At 43.2% G+C, this 8,761-nt stretch overlaps 1 non-coding gene across 1 annotated transcript; it reads left to right on the top strand.

Annotated features, from left to right (window-relative positions):
- The first annotated feature begins 7,405 nt into the window (after positions 1–7,405).
- Positions 7,406–7,478, top strand: Trnat-cgu. The gene has a single exon. It is a non-coding gene; the product is annotated as a tRNA-Thr (tRNA).
- Positions 7,479–8,761: the final 1,283 nt, after the last annotated feature.

Here is an 8,761-nt window from a genome sequence, read left to right as displayed (position 1 = left end):
GATCACAGTTTTCTTTCCCTCAACGTTATAACCAAGACAGTTTTCCGGCCGTATATATACGTATTTATTATTTGGCACCCTTCGACTAAAACAAAACAAAACAAAAAGTTTCTCGTTCGTTACCTTTGATTTTTGACGACGCCTCACGCACTTGAATGTCATCGTTATATATGTTTCTTCTTTTGGTATGCCTTTTCTCCGATAAGGTTGCAGGTTCTCATGAGAGTCTAAGATCACACGATTGTTGTACAAATAACAGCCGGGTCTTCGAAATACGGCAGGAAAATATTGATAAAGGGCAAGAATGAAAAGGACAGGTCTTTCATCCAGAAAATATAGAAGCAAGACATCTGAAAGCCGTAGGCGCCGCGTGTCTTATACGTGTGACAACTTTGTTCCCAGTTGTTTACACTTGAGAAGGTCACAATGGACGTGCAGCAGTTTATTTTTCATTTAAACATATAACAAATACAATAAATAGTCCAGTCTTCAAAAAAAAAAGAAAAAAAAACTGCCTTGGGGGTACGTTAACTCTCAAGATTGAAATGTAAGTTCGAAAAACAAACCGAAAATCGCGCGACATTTGGAACACAAAAAGTAGTTCCCTGCCGCTAAACAAACCAAGCGTGAGGCATTTATTCGGCAAAAACTATTAAAAAAAAAAAAAAAAAGCTCATGGTTTTGTCAAATATTTCCCCTTATGTTTTCGAAAAAAATGGCGTGGAACAAATTTACCATGTTCCAGATTTCGCGCAATTATCTTATTTGCAAATGCGCCTTAAGAGTTGAAACATGCACAAAACACGAATGAAGTGCCGTTTGTACCACTCTATATATAGCTTGGACGCGACGTCACCGCACCCATGCTGGTATCCACGCATGTAACCAGGGGGGGGGGGGGGGGGGGGCATGGGGCCCGGCCTCTCTCCCCCACCCCCAAAAGCTCCCATTTTGCTGGGGCCTCCTCTCACCCCTCACCCTTATGCAGCTCTTTGTCATGGACGCCCCCCCCCCCCCCCCCCCCCCCCCCCCCCGAAACAAAATTTTGGGGCTGCGTGCCTGCTGGAATCATTTACACTTGTTCTTTTCAATAAAACACTTTTGACGGTGCAAATTGCATGCTGCAGGAAGAACGCTATCAGCAACAACGCCACGACAATGGCCGATAGTGTGAGCTCACTACGAGTCGTATTACTTATTTGAAAAGAAGGACGTCCATCGTACCTAAATCCGAGAAACGTTTTCGTTGAAAGCTTATTTGTAATTTCTGTGTATTATATATCCGCGCATGATATGTATAAAATAACCGTGCAGCCCATTGTGTCCACCTGAGAAAAGAACTCTTCCACGCAGGATGCGGTATAGTTTTTCTTTCGTTTCGTTCTGTCGTTTTTTATTTTTTTCAGGTTTGGGGGTGTGCTTCGTGGTATATTTTAACGCGATTAGCTTTTAAAGGACACTTGTGGTTTATAGTTTCGATTTTAAGATAACGACTCTTGTTAGCGCAGTCGGCGGCCATGAATTACAAGGTGTAATTTTTTTTCTGGGTAGTGCGCGTAGTTTTAAGGCGCGTTCACATCGGCGATATTAAGCAGTCGCGCGATGCGACTAAATCGCGTCGCAAAAAAATGAGATGGTCGCATAGGATCTCACGATGAGCGAGTTGCGCATCGTTGCTTCTTGAAAACTCTCGCTCCGAACTCTTAGGTTTGGCTCAGACGCTAAGAGACTAGGTCGCATCGCAAAAAGTCGGATCCACTAGAGGCTGCTCGAATCACGTCGTTTTTTCCCCGCGATGGTATTTTTTTGCGATGGAAGTTATCGCGCGGCTACATAGCATCGCCTGTGTGAACGCGCCTTTAAAGATATAGACGCCTCAAAGTTTTGTTTCGGGCGTGGTCGACAAAACCGGAGCCAGCCACTCGAGGCGACGTAAACACTGGAAATCAGCCGCTAAGCGGAGGTGACGTGATGGCCGTTCTCGTCCATGCCTTGTTTTTGTGCAACGAGTACGCGATCAAAGCGATACCTACCTCTGTTGTGCTAGCTGTTCTTGGGCAGTAGTTACTAGAAACGCGGTGCCCGTAACTAGTTATGAATAAAATAGTCCAAAACAACAAAGAAGGAAGGACGAGGTACACAGGAAGGGCGCTGCCTCGTTCTTCCTCCCTTGTCTCAGCCGCCCGGTCGTTGTCAGGGGAACAAAAGGTGTATGGGCGAATTCCTTTCCCTGAATACCTGCACACCGGGCGGCACTGTGAAATAAAGTGCAATACAGCACAATGCAATGCAATAGTTCGCCAGCTTATCTTATTGCGGTAAGTAGTTACTTTTTCAGTAACTTGTAGCTTGACTCGTTACAGCTTAGTGAAAAGAACTTCTACAATCTTTAATAAAGGAGTAGTACTTGTTCTTTTATTGGACTAAATTGATGTAGCTGAGAGTGATCCCCCTAAAAGGGCGAAACCCCGGTTTAGTCCCTCCCTTTTCTTTTAGTCCCTTGGCATTGATCCCTTTAGATCCAAGTTTTGAACAGTTAAAACAGTGTTTTTCATCTCTACAGCAGGACATCAGGGTCTAAGTTTGACTTTTCAGGGGATTAATTACGGTTCCCCTAGCGCCGTCGTGTCAACAATCGGGGGAGTAACTTTGATCTCTTTAATGATCAACAGTAATATGATTGGGGATTCATTTTGCCATTTAAAGGGATGATATTTAGAGTGACGGTGGAGCAACTTTCGTCCTTTTGAGGACCAATTATTGACACTTTTAAGGACGAATTTTGTAGAATTTATGGGAGTAATCGTCGTCCCTTTAAGGATCAATTTTGACACCTTTAGAGTTTATTTTTATAGTAGCGAGGAAGTAACTTTCGTACCTTTGTGGATGAATTTTTAGTATCGAGGGACAAATATCGCCCTTTGAGAATCAATTTCGACACTTTTAGAGATGAATATTATAGTGAAAAGACAGTAACTTTCATCCCTTTGTGGACAAATTTTACACATTTTGAGACAATTTTTCTAGTGGTGAGACCCTTAAGCTGTGAATAGGAGTGAAAGGTTTGCGGCATTAAATGGCTTCTTGTTCTGAAAAGGCAGATTGTGCAACTTGTCTGAAGAAGTATCTCTTCTGAAAAGTTGCGCAAACCGTCTTTTTAGAATGGGAAGGTATTCAACACCGCAGACCTTTTACTCCCGTTCATAGCTAAAAGGTGAAAATATTGCAGTACATCTGAAAAGCCGCACACATTTATTTGGAAACAACAACCCTGTGTTTTCAAACGAGCAGCATCATGTCCTACCCCGATCTAAATGGTAATGATGCCCGCGAAGACTGAAAATATTCGGGAAACACTCGTAGAATTTAGAGACAGGTTTTAACAGCCAACCTCACTGTTTTACGAAAAAAGTTGCACCAGCAATCTGTATACAAAAATTAGCAATTTCATTTATAAAAATATATTTATTCTGGAATTACATAATAGAGGAAATAAAAGCAATTTCACATAACAAGAAAGTATAAAAAAGAAAATACTGCCCCCTTGGCACTAAAGTGCTTTCCAAAGTTTAACATGACTTGCATATATAAGTGTGTTCAATTGCTCTTTGTGCTGCGGAACGAGCCGGGCAAATTTACGCCTGCACATTAAAAGCTTAAGCTTTTACCGAATGTGCATGTTACCTGTTAAAATTGTAAGGATTTCGCCACTTTTCTGTAAAAAATGAGACCAACTTGCCAGGGCCAGCGGTTGATCTTATTGTAGACAACAGAGTAGGCAATGGTTGTAAACCGTGACGTTATTTCTTGAAGCACAGCCAGCAGAAGGCGCTTTTATATCTGCTCGTTGTGGCTATCGTTGGTTGTAACAATCGTTAAGTCTCGTCGGCAAACATGACTGTAATTGACACTGGCCACTATGTTGGTCAAGAAAAATTCACATTCGGTGGAACCTGGAGCTTTTTACATGCAAAGTCAGATTTTTTGTCACGTTTCAGAGCACTAAATTTTATTGTAGGCAACCTATATATCAATTAAAGAATAAGGAACCTTTGAAACAAACCTACCAAGAAACAGCTCTTTTCGATGTTCTTTTTTTTCTTGTGTAAAAAAATGACACGTTAGTGAAAAAACTTCCATTCATAAAATATGTGGCAGTTTTTTACTGAAGGATTTCGCCTCCTTTCAGTAAAAAAAATTAGACCAACTTGCCAGGGTCAGCGGTTGACCTTTTTGTAGACGACAGAGTAGGCAATGGTTGTAAACTGTGACGTTATTTCTTCAAAGCATAGCTAGCAGAAGGCGCCTTTTCATCTGCTCGTTGTGCCTATCGTGAGTTGGAACCATCGCTAACTCTCGTCTGGAAACATGACTGCAATTGACGCTGGCCACTATGTTGGTCCTACTTTTCATGTGAAGGGAGCTACGCCGTGAAATTTCTACAGGAACAATTCACATTCGGTGGAAGGTTGAACTTTTTACATGCAGAGTCAGATTGTTGTGGCATGCTTCAGATCACTATAATTTATTGTAGGCATATTAAGTTAAGAATAAGAAAGCTTTGAGACAAACCTAAAAGAGACAGTTCTTTATGATGTTCTTTTTTCCTTGTATAATAATGATGACACCTTAGTGAAAAAGCTTTCATTCATAAAATATGTGGCAGTAAAATGGCTAGTATATTTATAAATTAAAAAGGAACCCTGGCATTGGTTTTCCACCTTCGGAGAACGCTCAAATTAAAATAATGCTCTATGAAATGCCAATGTATTCCTTAAATACATTAATTAAACAGGCAGAGGAGAGACATTTAAGCAGCATTTGGAAAACAAAAAGCTCCAGTACTGTTTGATCTTCTTCGAATTCAGGCTGTTAGCAGCCCTTGTTGCGTTGTCACGCGTGAGCGCAGCAAGAAAGCGCGAATATTTATAGCCGCCGCGCCAACAGCGATATCTTCGGCATCGCACTTTTTCTTTCATTTGTTCTTGGCAGCAGCCGATAAAAGTCGGTCGCGCCGCCGCCGGTTTGTTCTTCGGTTTTCGTCTCTCGGCAAGCTTGCCTGGATTAAGAAGACCGTCTGCCCTGCTCCCGGTGTCGTTTTCTCGCCATGGCCTGGAGTCCTGCTCGGCCAAGCGCAACACCCTGTACCCATAAAGCCCAGCTGTGTGCTCTTGACACTTGCAAGTCTCTCGAAACAAATGTGCGACAATAATTGACAAGGTACTAAAGGTCGAAAACCCATGCCAAGCAGAAACAAAATGCCACAAATTCTAAAGGGCCTTCTGCCTCATAGGCTTGATTTTTGAAGAGCACACTGCAGCGCTCACTTGATATCCCGGGACGCTCTGCGACGAGAAGACTGCGGAACACGTCTGAACGAAATGTTGAAAATCACAAAAAATCATAATGTAGAAGTCGTTCTAACAAAAAAAAAAAAAAAAAAAAAAAAGAGGGCTATTCTGTACAGAAGGCACAGGTAGCCGATGGACTGGCTGAAACGAGCACAGCAGGTACGGTCTAAACCTAGCCCCGTAAACCAGTGACCCAAATATTGCTATTGACATATTGAAGCTAAGTTGGGCATTGCAGCGGCTGGAATATCTTCCAAGGGACTGATCATGATCAGTTACTAAACTTAACCCCGTGGTTTGGCTGGTAGGCCAAAGAGTAGCACGAACAACATAAAAAATGGACCATGTCCGGGCGGTGCCTTCCCCACAAGAGGCATCCAACAGATAGCGGGCACCTTAGCCAGAATTTTAATCTGCCATTTGGGTATCCGCAGGCCGCCGCTTTGCCTCGGAGCCACCAAGGCAGCATGTGCTAGGTCAAGCAAAATATTTAAAATGTTGATTATCGCAAATTAGGCCATTAATCTGCTCAATATCACTTTAAACTCTATGACGTTCACTCTAGAACATAAAGTTGTCCCAAGAGAATCAGTTAGCCATTTCCAGTGTCCTCTTTGTTATTTTTTGCCGTCTTAGAAACAAGAGTCTGTTTAACAGCTAAAAGAACACATTTCCTAGCCGCGCAGACAGCCCAGGGGTAGAGCATCAGACTATTGGACGAAAGTTTGGTGGCTCGATTCCCGCCAAGGGACACAGTGATTTTTTCGAAGAAACCTGGCCATATATTCCGTTACAGCCTCTCGTAATGCTCGAGACATAGAAGCCAGTCCTGAAATGCATTGTGCGTTAATAATAATAAATAAGCCTTGGATTCACTGTTACTGGCATGCAGACTTGATGGCCCTAAACAAGATATTGCCTGGTCTACGAGCTTAAGGGCCCGATAATCTTCAAAGATGTCAATGATTGAGAAGGCCGAGCTGATAAGCTCCCTTTTTGCCAGGATGGTACATTCCTGTAGCGTCTTCCACTACTTTATTGTCAGGAACTGTTTCCTTCATCTCTCTTCATTGCGTCTATGTGGCCAGCAACGCTCTACCGATCCTCTGACATGACCGGAGATGCTCTAAACTGCGGAAACTTGTATGGAAGAAACAACCATGTTCAAAGAGATCTGCTTATCACGCCCAGCTCAATTTTCTTTCCACATTGCAACACTTTGTTAATTTTACATGTTCACTACGTCGTGGGTCACCGGTTGGCGACGTCGCATATGTCAGCCCACGGCTACAAGGTCCCACCCACTCTTATGTCTGAAGCACTATGCGTGCCGTAGGGGTCTCATGCCGTCGATTCATTTCCGCTCGAAACGCAACTCTGCTCTTATAATGTGTTCATATAATTTACACTATTCCTTATTTTTTTAGTACAGTTTCATCTGTTTTTTCAAATGATACTTCTCTGTACAACAGTTCTACTACTAGGTTACACGCTCCAGCTCTTTGCTCATGGACACACCTCAGCAGCACCAAATCTCGCTCAGCAAGAGGAACATAAAAAAAGAAAGCTATTTTCTCGGTTTTCTAGCCGTTCAAAAATATAAATAAAATGCAAGTATTTTTTTATGGTGCAGCTTAAAAAGGCAAGCAAGAACTGCCTGCGAACAGATTTCTTTTTTCTCAGACATGTTGAACTTGAATTATCCACATTGAATTGAGTAACAGGGCAAGGACAATAATGATGAAAATAATCCCTGGAGAAAGGGAACAAGGGGGACAGAGGACAAACACAAATCTCCAAACACAGCTAGGTGACTGGTGCGCGACCGAAAAAATCCGCCTGGTCCGGGTATCGAACCCGGGACCTCCCCATTACAGGTGTCTGTCCTCCTTGTTTCCCTTCTCCAGGGATTATTTTCATCATTCTTGTCCAGCGCGCTTGCGCCTTTGCAATTAATTGCATTCTACTTATCACCTTAAAATTGCAAGCTTCACCCTTCTTGGTGTTAGACTGGTGGCGGCTGATAAAATCAGTTTGCTGTACTGACGTCTAACCCCTGGTTAGCTCAGTTGGTAGAGCGCTCCACCCGTAATGGAGAGGTCCCGGGTTCGATACCCGGACCAGGCGGATCTTTTCGGTCGCGCACCAGTCACCTAGCTGTGTTTGGAGATTTGTGTTTGTCCTCTGTCCCCCTTGTTCCCTTTCTCCAGGGATTATTTTCATCATTCTTGTCCAGCTCGCTTGCACCTTTGCAATTAATTGCATTCTAATTATAACCTTAAAATTGCAAGCTTCACCCTTGTTGGTGTTAGACTGGTGGCGGCCGATAAAATCCGTTTGCTCTACTGACGTCGAACCCCTGGTTAGCTCAGTTGGTACAGCGCTCCAACTGTAACGGAGAGGTCCCGGGTTCGATACCCGGACCAGGCGGATTTTTTCGGTCGCGCACCAGTCACCTAGCTCTGTTTGGAGATTTGTGTTTGTCCTCTGTCCCCCTTGTTCCCTTTCTCCAGGGATTATTTTCATCATTCTTGTCCAGCTCGCTTGCACCTTTGCAATTAATTGCATTCTAATTATAAGGGCAAGGACAGTGCGCTTGCTCTCTTGTTTTGTTGAAGACTTCCAGCAGGTTGGCAGGGCAGTGCCATTTTAAACCTTGTTATTACATCGGGTGTGCCCTTAGATTCATCCAGCTGTCGGTCATAAAACTGGAGACCATGCTTTCTGCACAAACTCATGTGCATGAGGGCAGGGTCAAGGAATTAAATACTTGTCCAGAGAGCCCATAGTTTCCGCCAATCCGTAAGCTGAGCCCTTGGAAGGAAATTAATAGCAAAAGATGAGCAACAGCTTCATTTACTGCAAATCTGCCGAAAAAGACAAGTGTAATACAACAAAGGCTAAACTGCACATTTTTTCTCTATCTTCTGCATCATGTAGCGTTACGATGATCTCGCAGAACAGGGCCGATCTTGGTTTTCCCTCAGTCACCAAGAGAATATTTGGCAGGTTTTCCGAGGCAATGTGGATAAATCGCTCCTTTGCCTTGACGCCAGTAGCAGTACTAATAAGAAAACACTCTGCAAATATCTGTAACACAAAATATTTTCACATATCCAGTTTACTTGAAGATATTTGTAAACTGCTCTTTCAAATAGAGAGATTGCTAAAAAAATCCGGATTACTTTTAACAAAATCATAATTGATATCAGTGGGATAAAAAGGAAGCCCATCATGGTGCCAGGCTTAACCATGACAGGACTAACGGCGCGTTTATGCCAGGAGTGAAGCTGCAACCGCAAAGCAGGTCTGCGTGTTGGGGAACATTTTGCACAACCGCGTCGTCTTTGGCCAATAGGATCTCCCTGCTGGAGCTCCCATTTTCTAGCAGTGTAAATGCGCCGTAATGC

This window comes from Ixodes scapularis, unplaced genomic scaffold (assembly GCF_016920785.2).
Source record: "Ixodes scapularis isolate PalLabHiFi unplaced genomic scaffold, ASM1692078v2 PGA_scaffold4__175_contigs__length_147842914, whole genome shotgun sequence".
Classification (NCBI taxonomy): domain Eukaryota; kingdom Metazoa; phylum Arthropoda; class Arachnida; order Ixodida; family Ixodidae; genus Ixodes; species Ixodes scapularis.
This window is presented reverse-complemented; position numbering and strand designations above follow the sequence as displayed.